Source organism: Ranitomeya variabilis, chromosome 2 (genome assembly GCF_051348905.1).
Source record: "Ranitomeya variabilis isolate aRanVar5 chromosome 2, aRanVar5.hap1, whole genome shotgun sequence".
Classification (NCBI taxonomy): Eukaryota; Metazoa; Chordata; class Amphibia; order Anura; family Dendrobatidae; genus Ranitomeya; species Ranitomeya variabilis.
The window spans coordinates 410,368,759-410,383,584 of record NC_135233.1 but is presented as its reverse complement, the minus strand read 5'-3'; the positions used below and the strand labels follow the sequence as shown (position 1 = coordinate 410,383,584).

At 49.6% G+C, this 14,826-nt stretch overlaps 1 protein-coding gene across 3 annotated transcripts in view; it reads left to right on the top strand.

Annotated features, from left to right (window-relative positions):
• Positions 1–14,826, top strand: part of SYTL4 (synaptotagmin like 4) — a 262,603-nt gene that overhangs the window by 159,916 nt on the left and 87,861 nt on the right. The gene's annotated exons all lie outside the window — the stretch shown is intronic.

The following is a 14,826-nucleotide window of genomic DNA, read 5'->3' as shown; positions in this document are numbered from 1 at the left end:
TCTCTCCCTACTTGGTCTTCCTATCTCTACACTGTACAAGCATAAAACGGTGCACCTTGGCTGACCTCGATCTTTCACACTAGCTGTGATGGCCTCACTGATTCAGTACTCTACACCATGGGATGCGATGGCTAAAGAACATTATGGGAAAGTCCATGCAACCACGCCTGATGTATTTGGCCCTCTCTCAGAATGGCGCAGGCATTTGTTTCTGGGGTGTTGGGCAGTCTTTGCAATTTGAATTGCAGTGTTCAAATGTGCGAATATCTAGAAATTTGACTTGAAGTGGATCCTCTGGATCTAACATTCTGGAGTGACATAGTTTTTTAAATACACTTTACAGATCAAAGTTACTTTTTCTGATTCAAAGCTCAAAATCCTCTGTGTAGACATACAGTTAGACATAGGACGGACAACATCTGTCAGCTTGCTCGAGTGGGAACTAGAGTCCCCAACCCACATGTTTGGCACTTTTTAGGCAGCCAATAAACATGGGGGGGATTGCCTGCCAGTTACTGTAATGCCGCAGTCATCTTGGTTGTGGCATTACTGTGATTCGCTGGCCGCATAGCATCATCGGGTTTACATAAGACCAGTGAGGCTATGCTCGGCACAGTCTGCCAATGGAAACAGGCAGAGCAGTGAGACGGACAGAGTTTTAGCTGCGGATAGGCAGGGATTACATATGCAATACTAAGAAAACATTTCTTTCAACTGCAACGACAGACCTTATTAGGGCTCATGATAATCAATGTTAATGCTGCTGTTAGCAGCACTTGGGGAGAGATTGTGCTGAAGGGATCGTGTAGGACAGGATAAGGTTAATTGGATGTCCTTTCTGCTGCAACGTATACCAAAACCCCTTCTGAGTGTCTAATAATATTCTTGTTGCTCTTAACCCTTCAAATTGTTCTAAGCAGGGAAATATTATATGCCGTATGTACTGCACCAGTTGTGCATCTAAAGTATACAGCCAGACCTGGTTGGTTGCAATAGCATTGCTATATTGCTCCTGCAGTGTAACATGTCCATCCCATGTGGGCAAATGTTCCTGTGATACTAATCTTGCAAAGTTTTCTCAACAGGGATACATTGCAGTAATTTAAAATAGGCAAGGTGTGTGGTAAGGGACAGGGAGGTAGACGTAATGCTGGTGGTGAGCGCCGAGGCTGTGGGCAAGGTGAAAGTGTGGGTGCTGCGGCAGCACAACAAACACACTTCATGTCGACCTGTCCCACTTTGTAGGGGGGGCATGGAACACCACCCTTGAAGCCAGACCAGTGTGAAAAGGTTGTTGGATGGATAGCAGATAATGCTTCCAGTCAGTTTGCCACCACCACCCTGTGTGTCCAGTCTCAGAGGGAATTTATATAAAGCAGCCAAGTCTTGCAGGGGGCCGGTGTATTACACTCCTTCCAGTCTTCTCAATCTTAATAAATATTCCAAAATGGATCTCAAAATAAACCAACTACAGTATATAGCTGGTCACACGGACGAGCAAAACATATGTAGGAATACAATAGAGCGTTCCGCCGTAACCTAGGTAAGATACATGAGTTATGAAGAATGCTAAGCAGCTGCAGCCAATGTCTAGCAGTAATAAGTGATTCGGTAGAGAATAATGCGATTTCTAATATAAAGTACATAATACTTCAGCAAGTGTCAAACAGCAAAGTGGTAGCCACAGTAAATAAGGTGCATACACTCGGGCAAAATGCAGAGCAGGTCAGATATCCCTCCAGTCGACGCGTGTTTCATTTCACTTCCTCAGGGGTGGGTCAGGGAGGAGGACGTCAGCACATGAAGTGCATATTGGTGGCCTACAGAGACCTGGATTGCTAGTCACATGATAGTCACATTATTGATGTAAGTATTGCATGATGGTAAAAGACACCCTGATTCCAGGTGTCACGATATGGTATGAAATATCATATAAGTTTAGTTTCTCCTGTTAGCCCAGGCTGTGGGCTAAAACACCCCCCCTTCCCTGTGTTTCTAACTGTCTGTGTAGAAGAGCTTGCCTTGTCAATGTATGTGGGGGAGTTTTATTACCTGGGCCAAAAATTCCAGGCTCTGAAGAAAGTTACTCGTCCCCCTCCCAACTGCACTAGTAGAAACTGGTATGGAAGCTTCCAGAATCCATGAAAGTCCTTTGTTCTGTTTTTGTAAGATATTAGGCAAACCATTTAAGTTAGGAACAGGAAAATATATATTCTTAAAGTCCATCGGAGCATCTATCCATCACTGTAAACATGAGCTTCTAACTCATCAGGTAAAAAGTTTGGATTTCTCTGTAAATAGGCATCACACATAGGACATATTTGATCTCATTAGAAGGCCAACGTTAATACGAGATGAATGCTGGGTGTGTTATGATTGTGACATGTACTGGAGCGAAGTTACGGGCATTAGATAAATTTAAGGTACATTTAGTTAAACTGAAGAGATAGGAGGGTCTGGTAACCCAGCCCTTTCTGTGATGTCACAGGTTGCAGGTTATAAGTTTCTGGCAGGCTTCCAGCAGTGAGTTTTTCACCTGAAGAGCCCTGAGCAAGTCCTAATGCACTGGGACGTATGGGAACTCCACTAGCCTGGATGCCTGCAATGCTCTGAACACATGTAAGTGTTATTTCTCAGTTACTCCCTGTTTTGTTATAATTATCTTTGTACATATTTGCAATTGTCTCATATTGTAACATCCTTGTAATATTTTGATGTAAACACTGCCCTTTCTTTTTCGGAGTAATATATATAAATTACTAGTTCGTTCTTCCTGTTCTAAAACGTACCCTGTCCCCTGAAGGGAATTTACGCTACTGGGTTGGGTTAGCTTCGGACCCGTTTAATCGGAGCTGGTGGCAGCAATACCGTGTGCAGGCTTTTGGGTGCTGTAGCGACTGCGGCGTTGATAATTATTGTTCCTGCCTGAGTGGGAGTAGTTTATCGCGTCGCTGCAGCGTGCCCAATAGCCAGTACATAGCAGGCAGCCTTTCTGGCGACTAATTACCCTAGGTGCAGTACCTAACCTGACCTGAGAGTAAGGGGGCGCCAGAGAGCTGCAAGGTTTAAATGGAACTGTAAGCGGGATATTCATAGATCCCTGCAGTTCATGGTATATTGAAGAGCAGTGGGATACCTAAAATAAGCCCCTGCTGTAAACTAAGAGGTCAATAGCCTTGTGTGTGTGTTTTTTTTTATCACATTGTAACAGTGGAGGGATAACTAAGGTAAGCCCCCCTGCACATGTGATAAACGTCTGTTGGCCTAAAGTCACCCCAATCCGTGACGTAGGGGTGACGGTCACGGTGTGGATCCCTGACATATTGGTGAAAGCGGTCAGGGGTTCGTGACAAATTGGTGGCAAGGTGGTGGGATATTAGAGCATTAGTGATTTCGTTTGAGCAATCATTCCCCTCACTAAAAACTTGCAGAAACTTCTTGCGAGGACTCTGCGCAAATAAGTTTGAGAACGAACTCAGTGTTTATTAGTTGTGAGACAATTGTGTACTGGTAATTATCCCCTCCCTTTCTCTTCGTTTTTCTATCCTATCTTTTATTTGGCAACCATGGCTGCGAAAGGAGAAGCCTGGTACGCCCAGCAGAAGAGGGACGCTCTTGCTGGGATATGCACGTACCATGGCCTGAACTCCCAGGGCAAGACCAAGGTTCAAATGATCGCTGAACTGGTGCAATTTGAAGCAGACCAAGCCAGGCCACAGAGCCCAGAGGCCACAGAAGCCGGCACAAGCGAACATGGTGCTGCAGCAGAGGTCCAACCACTGAATACGGGCCCTACTGGCAACCAAGGAGGCGCAGACCTCCTCCTGTAGCTGGCTCTGCAACAATGCCCCGCAGATGACCTATAGAGACGTCTGCAGCTGATACCAGGACGAGCCGAGCGAGAGGCAGAGAGAGCCGAGCGAGAGGCTGAGAGAGCCGAGCGCCAAGCCCAGCGAGAACATGAACGGGAGATGCTCCGGCAGGGGGGGATGCCTTCCATCGCCCAGAGCCGTGAGCCCAGCAGCGCTCAGACACCGAAGCCCCGGCCCGACCACTTTCCTATTATGGAAAAGGATGGGGACTTGGACACTTTTCTGCGGGCATTTGAGAAAGCCTGCAGACAGTACCAGCTGACTGCACAAGAATGGGCCCGATACCTGACACCAGGGCTGAGAGGCAAAGCTCTGAAGGCGTTTGCTGCCCTCCCTCAAGAACAAGATGGTGACTATGAGGCCATCAAGCAGGCTCTGATAGCCAAGTACCAGCTTACACCCGAGGTGTACCGTAGAAAGTTCCGGACCCTCCAACGTGGCCCACACGACAGTTACAGTGATGTGGTGCATAGACTGGGGACCCACTTTGACCAGTGGACCCAAGGACCTTTGCACAGCTGGGAGACCTGATGATCAAAGACCAGTTCTTCCATCTTTGCCCAGCTGAGGTGCGACAGTTCGTGATGGACAGAGAACCCAAAGACGTGACGAAAGCAGCGCAGATTGCCGATGCCTATGAGGCCAACCATAGATCGGAAGTGCGGAAGTCAGTCACCACCAGCTGGAGAGGGGGTAAGCCTGCAACCAACACCAGTACCCCTGCCAGCCAACACACCAGAGGTACTGTCCCCGTAGCCAACAGCACCAGACCTACCACCGACCCTCGCCTGTGTTACCACTGCAGGCGGACTGGTCACATCAGTCCCAACTGTCCAGACAAGCAGAAGAACCCCTCATCCAAGGCCCCAGGGCCTAATGCAGCAGTTCTTTTGGTGGGTGGTGTGGCTGGGAGGGGGTGTGACAACGTACAGCACGTCACTGTGGGAGGTCATGTTGCTACAGGCCTCAAGGACACCGGGGCTGAACGAACCCTCATCCGACCCGAACTGGCGGCCCCTGAAGAAATCATTCCGGGGAAAACCCTAACTGTCACTGGGATTGGGGGCATCAGCTGTCCCTTGCCAATGGCCCGGGTTTATATTGATTGGGGTGCCGGGAGCGGGGTGAAGGAAGTGGAGCTGTCTGATAATTTGCCCACTGATGTTTTGTTGGGGACTGATTTGGGGAGGATGGTTGCATACTACGTCCCTGACACTCCTCCCCCACTTGCTAATGAGGGTAACGTTAACCCTGATGATGATGATGATGGGAAATCGCATGTGTTACCTGACCATGCTTTATCTTGTAATGATGAATCTGATAACCATTTTTTCCCTAGGATTGATGGTGAAAATGTTGTACCTGTGCCAACTGAAGCTGATAACCATTTTTCTGCAAAGATTAATGTGTCCATAGGTACAGGAGTGCTCAGCCAGGTCGCTCTGCGGAGTGAAACGGCTGAGGAACCCCTAGCAGGGGCAAGTGTTGGTGCTACAGGAAATGGGAAGCTGCATGGGAACCGTGAGAAAGGTGACGCCATGAAATTGACCAGTGCCACCGAGGAAGGTAACTGGCCCATAAGTAGCAATGCTCCTGAAGTGTTGGGGGTGGATGGGGAGGTAGAGCCCATAGCAGCGCCGGCTGATAGGTCTGTAGAAATCCCCGGGGAGACAGCCTATGTAGCTGCTGTCACCCGCAGTCAGAGTGCCTGGAACACAGATAACTGTCTGCCTCCCAGACCCTCCTCAGTCATCAGTGTGACTGAACCAGAGGTGGATCCAGAGCAGGTCCAAGAGGGTTCCCGTGGGGAAGGGACCCTGACGTCGCTTCTGGCTTCCCCTAGCCAGGAGTTTCAGGCCGCTCTGCACACAGATGCGAGCCTAGAGAGTTTGAGACAACTCGCCGGGACGCGCTTCTCCGAGACTGATAAGGAGAGGGTGTCCTGGGAAAGAGGAAGGTTGTACCGGGAGACAGTACCCGGAAAATCGCAAAAGGAGTGGTTGAGGGAAAGACAGCTGGTCGTCCCGCAGCAATTCTGGGGTGAGTTGTTACGGATTGCCCAGGAGATCCCGCTAGCTGGACACTTGGGGATCAGCAAAACTAAGGCCCGGCTGTCTCAACACTTCTATTGGCCCAAGATGGGGACAGATGTGTCAAACTACTGCCGCTCCTGTGTCACCTGTCAAAGAGCGGGGAAGGCGGGGCCTGCTATTAAGGCTCCCCTGATCCCTTTGCCAGTGATAGAGGAGCCTTTCCAGAGGATCGCGGTGGACATTGTGGGCCCGCTGGCCGTCCCCAGCAGCTCTGGAAAGCGATATATTCTTACTGTGGTAGACTACGCTACCCGATACCCAGAGGCAGTAGCTCTGTCTTCAACTAGGGCAGATAAGGTGGCGGATGCCCTGTTGGCCATCTTTTCATGTGTAGGATTTCCCAGGGAGATGCTTACTGATCAAGGGACCCAATTTATGTCTCACCTAATGGAGGCTCTCTGTAAGAGAATGCAGGTGAAGCACCTGGTATCGAGTGCGTATCACGCACAGACCAATGGCTTGTGTGAACGCTTCAATGGTACCCTCAAACAGATGCTACGCATGCTGGTTGAGACTCAAGGGCGCGACTGGGAGTGGTACCTCCCACACCTGCTGTTCGCTTACCGAGAGGTTCCACAGGCCTCGACGGGGTTCTCCCCCTTCGAGCTCCTGTATGGCAGGCGAGTCCGGGGACCCCTTGGGTTGGTAAGAGAATCCTGGGAAGAGGAGCCGAACCCGCTGAAGTGTCCATAGTGGAGTATGTCATGCGCTTCCGTGACAAGATGCAGACCTTGACGCAGTTGGTGCATGACAACATGACGCAGGCTCAGGCTGATCAGAAGCACTGGTACAACCAGAACGCCCGGGAGCGGACCTACCACGTGGGTCAAAAGGTGTGGGTGCTGGTTCCCGTACCAACGGATAAGCTTCAGGCAGCCTGGGAGGGCCCGTACGTTGTCCACCAACAGCTCAACCCGGTAACCTACGTGGTCACGCTTGACCACGCTCGGGGTAGGCAAAAGGCCTTTCACGTCAACATGATGAAGGCTCATCACGAACGTGAACCTTTCGTCCTACCGGTCTGCAGCGCACCCGAAGACGGGGAGGAAGACACCCTCCTGGACATGCTGGCCCAAGCCAAGGCCGGTGGGTCCATTGAGGACGTGGAGGTAAGCGCCTCGCTAGATGAACCACAGCGGTTGCAGTTGCAAACCACACTGGAACCCTTCCGGGTCGTGTTCTCCAACCGGCCTGGAAGGACTGAGTTAGCCGTCCACGAGGTGGACACCGGGAATCACACCCCACTACGGCGAACACCCTATCGAATCTCTGACCAGGTGCAGCAGATTATGCGCCAGGAGATCGATGAGATGTTACAGTTGGGGGTGATTCGACGGTCAAAGAGCGCGTGGGCCTCACCTGTAGTTCTCGTGCCAAAGAAGGACCGGACCACCCGGTTCTGCGTGGACTACAGGGGGCTCAACGCCATTACAGCCTCTGACGCACACCCAATGCCGCGCATCGAGGAGCTGCTTGAGAAGTTAGCTGGCGCAAAATACCTGACAATAATGGATCTGAGTCGAGGATACTGGCAGATTCCCCTGAGTCCCGAGGCGCAGGAGAAGTCCGCCTTTATCACACTTTTTGGACTGTACGAGTCCATGGTCATGCCCTTCGGCATGAAGAATGCCCCTGCCACTTTCCAGCGGATGGTCAACCTCCTGCTTCAGGGACTGGAGAAGTACGCAGTGGCGTACTTGGATGACATTGCCATCTTCAGTCCCTCCTGGGAGGAACACCTGCAGCATCTCGAGGAGGTGCTCAGGCGAATTCACCGAGCAGGACTGACTAACAAGCCGGGAAAGTGCCAGATGGGCATGAGGGAGGTCCACTACCTGGGGCACCGGGTAGGCGGAGGCACCCTAAAGCCAGAGCCTGAGAAAGTGGGCGTGATCGTGAACTGGCCCACTCCCAGGACCAAGAAACAGGTGATGTCCTTCCTGGGCACTGCAGGGCACTATAGGCGCTTCGTGCAGCACTATAGTAGCCTGGCAAAACCTTTGACGGACCTCACCAGGAAGAAGCTGCCCCACCTCGTCAGCTGGACAGATGGCTGTGAGGGGGCCTTCCAGGCGTTGAAAACAGCACTGTGCAACGCCCCTTTGTTGAAAGCAGTCGACAGCAGTCGACCGTTCTTGGTACAGACTGATGCCAGCGAGTTTGGCCTCGGTGCTGTGCTCAGCCAGGTTGACTCGGAGGACCAAGAGCACCCTGTGTTGTACCTGAGCTGAAACTTTTGCCGAGGGAAGTGGCCTACTCCACCATCGAGAAGGAGTGCCTGGCCATAGTCTGGGCCCTGCAGCGCTTGCAGCCCTACTAGTACGGCCATGCCTTCACTGTGGTGACTGACCATAACCCTCTGCTCTGGCTAAACGCCATGTGTGGATCCAACGGCAGGTTGCTACGCTGGAGCCTTGCCCTTCAGCAGTTTGACTTCACCATTGAACACAAAACGGGCAGGGAGCATGGGAATGCAGATGGACTGTCCCACCAGGGTGAACCTACTGAGGTGCGCATGGAGGCATACCGAGAGGTTCTGCCTCCGTAGCACACGCCAAAAGGGGGAGGTGTCATGATATGGTATGAAATATCATATAAGTTTACTTTCTCCTGTTAGCCCAGGCTGTGGGCTAAAACACCCCCCCTTCCCTGTGTTTCTAACTGTCTGTGTAGAAGAGCTTGCCTTGTCAATGTATGTGGGGGGGCTTTATTTCCTGGGCCATAAATTCCAGGCTCTGAAGAAAGTTACTCGTCCCCCTCCCAACTGCACTAGTAGAAACTGGTATGGAAGCTTCCAGAATCCATGAAAGTCCTTTGTTCTGTTTTTGTAAGATATTAGGCAAAACATTTAAGTTAGGAACAGGAAAATATATATTCTTAAAGTCCATCGGAGCATCTATCCATCACTGTAAACATGAGCTTCTAACTCATCAGGTAAAGAGTTTGGATTTCTCTGTAAATAGGCATCACACATAGGACATATTTGATCTCATTAGAAGACCAACGTTAATACGAGATGAATGCTGGGTGTGTTATGATTGTGACATGTACTGGAGCGGAGTTACGGGCATTAGATAAATTTAAGGTACATTTAGTTAAACTGAAGCGATAGGAGGGTCTGGTAACCCAGCCCTTTCTGTGATGTCACAGGCTGCAGGTTATAAGTTTCTGGCAGGCTTCCAGCAGTGAGTTTTTCACCTGAAGAGCCCTGAGCAAGTCCTAATGCACTGGGACGTATGGGAACTCCACTAGCCTGGTTGCCTGCAATGCTCTGAACACATGTAAGTGTTATTTCTCAGTTATTCCCTGTTTTGTTATAATTACCTTTCTACATATTTGCAATTGCCTCATATTGTAACATCCTTGTAATATTTTGATGTAAACACTGCCCTTTCTTTTTTGAAGTAAAATATATAAATTACTAGTTCGTTCTTCCTGTTCTAAAACGTACCCTGTCCCCTGAAGGGAATTTACGCTACTGGGTTGGGTTAGCTTCGGACCCGTTTAATCGGAGCTGGTGGCAGTAATACCGTGTGCAGGCTTTTGGGTGCTGTAGCGACTGTGGCGTTGATAATTATTGTTCCTGCCTGAGTGGGAGTAGTTTTATCGCGTCGCTGCAGCGTGCCCAATAGCCAGTACATAGCAGGCAGCCTTTCTGGCGACTAATTACCCTAGGTGCAGTACGGTGTGGATCCCTGACATATTGGTGAAAGCGGTCAGGGGTTCGTGACACCAGGCATGTATGACTTAGTTTAGTGGGTGCAGCAGTTGTGACAGAGTTTTTAGATATAGCAGAGCTCAGAAAGCTGACCATACCCACACCAGGTTCTCTGTGTACACTGTCTATTGACATTGAGCTGTTTATTAGATGAGGGGGCGAGATTGATCTAACAGGCATGTGAGACCTAGTCCGGACAGTGATAATATCCTGATGATAAAACATTCATTGTATTGAAACAGTTCACAGCCTGATACTTGACACATCCCTGAAATCTCTCAGCCCCTACCTCTTGCTGTCGTCAGGTTACATAGCAAAAGCCAGTTGACAGAATAGACAGGAACATGCCATTAACACAAGTCGTCTTTTTCTTCAGAAAGGCACTCAAGCTTTATAGTGATGCTTCCAAAGAGGCACATAAGCGTAATGGCTCTACCCAATGAGCCTCGCAGTGGTACTACGCAGTGAGCCTCGCAGTGGTACTACCTAGAGAGGCTCGCAGTGGTACTACCTAGAGAGGCTCGCAGTAGTACTACCCAGAGAGGCTCGCAGTGGTACTACCCAGAGAGGCTCGCAGTGGTACTACCCAGAGAGGCTCGCAGTGGTACTACCCATAGAGGCCCATAGGCTATCCGGAGAGGCACATCCTGATGGTACCCAGAGAGGCATGTAGGGATGGTACCCGGAGAGATATGTAGTGGTATTACCCGGAAAGGCACATAGTGATGGTACCCGGAAAGGCAGGTAGCAGTATTACCCAGACAGGCATGTAAGGATGGTACCCGGAGAGGCATGTAGCAATGCTATCCTTAGAGACAGGCTACCTGGAGAGGCACATAGCGATGCTACCTGGAGAGACATGTAGGAGTATTAACTGTACAGGCATGTAAGGATGGTACCCGGAGAGGCATGTAGCGCTATTACCCGGATAAGCATGTAAGGATGGTACCCGGAGAGGAATGCGGCGGTATTACCCAGGGAGGCATGTAGGGATGGTACCTGAAGAAGCATGTAGCGCTATTACCTGGAGAAGCATGTAGTGCAGTGTTTTTCAACTCCAGTCCTCGAGTCCCCACAGCAAGTCATGTTTTCAGGATTTCCTTAGAATTGCATAGACGATGGAATAAATGCTTGAGCAGGTGATGAAATTATCACCTGTGCAATACTAAGGAAATCCTGAAAACATGACCTGCTGTGGGGTCTTGAGGACTGGAGTTTAGAAACACTGATGTGGTATTATCCAGAGAGGCATGTAAGGATAGCACCTGGAGAGGCATGTAGCGCTATTACCCGGAGAAGCATGTAGGGATGGTACCTGGAAAGGCATGTGGCGGTACTACCCGGAGAGTCATGTAGGGATGGTACCCAGAGAGGCATGTAGGGATGGTACCCAGAAAGGCATGTAGGGATGGTACCTGGAGGCGCATGTAGCGATGCTAGTCGGAGAGGCATGTAGGGGATGGTACCCAAAGAGGCATGTAGCGGTATTACCCGGAGAAGCATGTAGGGATGGTACCTGGAAAGGCATGTGGCGGTGTTACCCGGAGAGTCATGTAGGGATGGAACCCAGAGAGGCATGTAGGGATGGTACCTGGAGGCGCATGTAGCGATGCTAGTCGGAGAGGCATGTAGGGGATGGTACCCGAAGAGGCATGTAGCGGTATTACCTTGAGAGGTATGTAGTGGTATTACCTGGAGAGGGAGAGATACAATATTTTGCCTAATATTATACATTGTGGAGAGGAAGGAGTCAGTTTGTAGCCACTTCTGTCTTCTTTTGCTAGTTAAATAGCACTCCATGACCAATGCAAATCTTCTACTGTACCCCACAATCACATGATCACCGGTGTCTGCCATTCATAGCGTACCAGTATCAGCACCCGTGATTTGGGATTAATTGGCCTTCCCTGTCACTTGATTTTCCCGTCTCCAGTCCACCCTTAATTCCTCAGCCAGGGTCGCCTGTCTGGCTAATCGGTCCTCGGACTGGTCCACTCTCTGCCTGTCATTGCACTGTCTGCCCATACATTACAGGATCCAATTTAAACTGCTTGTTCTCACCCACAAAGCTCTCCACAGTGCGCCACCCTCCTACATCTCCTCCCTCATTTCTGTTTATCACCTACCTGTCCTCTATACAGAGCAGTCCCCTACATCTCCTCCTTCATTTTTGTCTATCACCTTACCCATACTATCCACAGTGCAGCCTCCATACATCTCCTCCTCTCTGTCTCTCACCCTACACTCCCTCTCCACAGTGCAGCACCCTCCTTCATCTCCTCCCTCATTTCTGTCTATCACCCTACCCATCCTCTCCACAGTGCAGCACCCTCCTACATCTCCTACCTTATTTCTGTCTTTCACCCTATCCACCCTCTCCACAGTGCAGCCCCCCTACATCTCCTCCTCTTTGTCTCACCCTACACACCCTCTCCACAGTGCAGCACCCTCCTACATCTCCTCCGCCATTTCTGTCTATCACCCTACCCATCCTCTCCACAGTGTAGCACCCCTCCTACATCTCCTCCCTCATTTCTTTCACCCTACCCATCCTCTCCACAGTGTAGCACCCTCCTACATCTCCTCCCTCATTTGTCTTTCACCCTACCTGTCCTCTCCACAGTGCAGCCCCCTACATGTCCGCCCTCATTTCTGTCTATCGCCTTCCCGTCCTCTCCACTTCGCAGCCCCCCTACATCTCCTCCCTCATTTGTCTTTCACCGGCTAGTGATGGGCAGTTTTTGGTGATCCAGCTCTCATGACTCCGCTCACCAAAAAGAGTCGGCTCTTTATGGATCCTAAATGGATCCCTATTGAATAAGTCTGAAACCCCGCCCACCTACCACAGAAACCCCGCCCACTTGCTAGGAACCAATTAAATGGATGAGTGGATGGAGTTTTACTGAGGTGGGTGGAGTTACGCCTGCCGAAGTCCAGGATTTTATGCACAGTGAGAGTCATTCAGAGAATTCAGTGCCTCTCACTGGCAAGCTCCCATCGTTCACAGCAGGGAGACGGCTCTTTGTGTCAGATTGTTCGCGAACGACACATCACTATTTCACTCTACCCACCCTCTCCACAGTGCGGCACCCTCCTACATCTCCTCTCTCATTTCTGTCTATCACCTACCCGTCCTCTCCACAGTGCAGCCCCCTACATCTCCTCCCTCATTTCTGTCTATCACTTACCTGTCCTCTTCACAGTGCGGCCCCCTACATCTCCTCCCTCATTTCTGTCCAGGGGCTGGCTGGCAAATTTTAGCCTGGGGGGCAAGCACACAGCAGTGGCCCATGAGTAGCGACCCATCCTTAAAGGGGTTTTCGGATCTTAAGCTACATGTCTACAGACACTATGTGTGAATCCTCATATCGTGAGCACTGTGAGGATTCTCTGGTGCCGGCGCCGGGAACAGGTGGTCTCGTTACTGCAAGCGTGTGTGTGTGTGTGTGTGTGTGTGTGTGTGTATATATATATATATATATATATATATATATATATATATATATATATATATATATATATATATATATACACACACACACATATACACACACACAGTCCCACTGTATAATGAGTCACACACAGGGCCGGACTGGAACAAAAAAGCAGCCCTGCCTGCCACACAAACCCATATCCATTTAAATGTTTAAATGGGTTTTCCAATATTTCTACTTTATTTTCCCATTAAAAAAAACCCTGAAAATAATAAACCAGTATTGACCTTCCCAAAGTCCAATGTCACCTCTCTGACAATAGAACAGGAGGAGTGGCACTGTGCAGTGTATATATACAGGACAGGAGGAGTGGTACTGTGCAGTGTATATATACAGGAGAAATGGTACTGTGCAGTGTATATATACAGGAGGAGTGGTACTTTGCGGTGTGTATATATGCAGGACAGGAATAGTGGTACTCTGCAGTGTATATACAGGACAGGAGGAGTGGTACTGTGCAGTATATATATACAGGACAGGAGAAGAGGTACTGTGCAGTGTATATATACAGGAGGAGTGGTACTTTGCGGTGTGTATATATACAGGGCAGGAATATTGGTACTCTGCAATGTATATACAGGACAGGAGGAGTGGTACTGTGCGGTGTATATATACAGGACAGGAGGATTGGTACTGTGCAGGGTATATACAGGAAGAGTGGTACTGTGCAGTGTATATATACAGGACAGGAGTGGTGGTACTGTACAGTGTATATATACAGGACAGGAGGAGTGGTACTGTGCAGTGTATATATACAGGACAGGAGGAGTGGTACTGTGCAGTGTATATATACAGGACAGGAGGAGTGGTACTGTGCAGTGTATATATACAGGACAGGAGGAGTGGTACTGTGCAGTGTATATATACAGGACAGGAGGAGTGGTACTGTGCAGTGTATATATACAGGACAGGAGGAGTGGTACTGTACAGTGTATATATACAGGACAGGAGGAGTGGTACTGTGCAGTGTATATATACAGGACAGGAGGAGTGGTACTGTGCAGTGTATATATACAGGACAGGAGGAGTGGTACTGTGCAGTGTATATATACAGGACAGGAGGAGTGGTACTGTGCAGTGTATATATACAGGACAGGAGGAGTGGTACTGTGCAGTGTATATATACAGGACAGGAGGAGTGGTACTGTGCAGTGTATATATACATGAGGAGTGGTACTGTGCAGTGTATATATACAGGACAGGAGAAATGGTACTGTGCAGTGTATATATACAGGACAGGAGGAGTGGTACTGTGCAGTGTGTATATATACAGGACAGGAGGAGTGGTACTGTGCAGTGTATATATACAGGACAGGAGGAGTGGTACTGTGCAGTGTATATATACAGGACAGGAGGAGTGGTACTGTGCAGTGTATATATACAGGACAGGAGGAGTGGTACTGTGCAGTGCATATATACAGGACAGGAGGAGTGGTACTGTGCGGTGTATATATACAGGACAGGAGGAGAGGTACTGTGCGGTGTATATATACAGGACAGGAGGAGTGGTAGTGTGCAGTGTATATATACAGGACAGGAGGAGTGGTACTGTGCAGTGTATATACAGGACAGGAAGAGTGGTATTGTGCAGTGTATATATACAGGACAGGAGAAGAGGTACTGTGTGGTGTATATATACAGGACAGGAG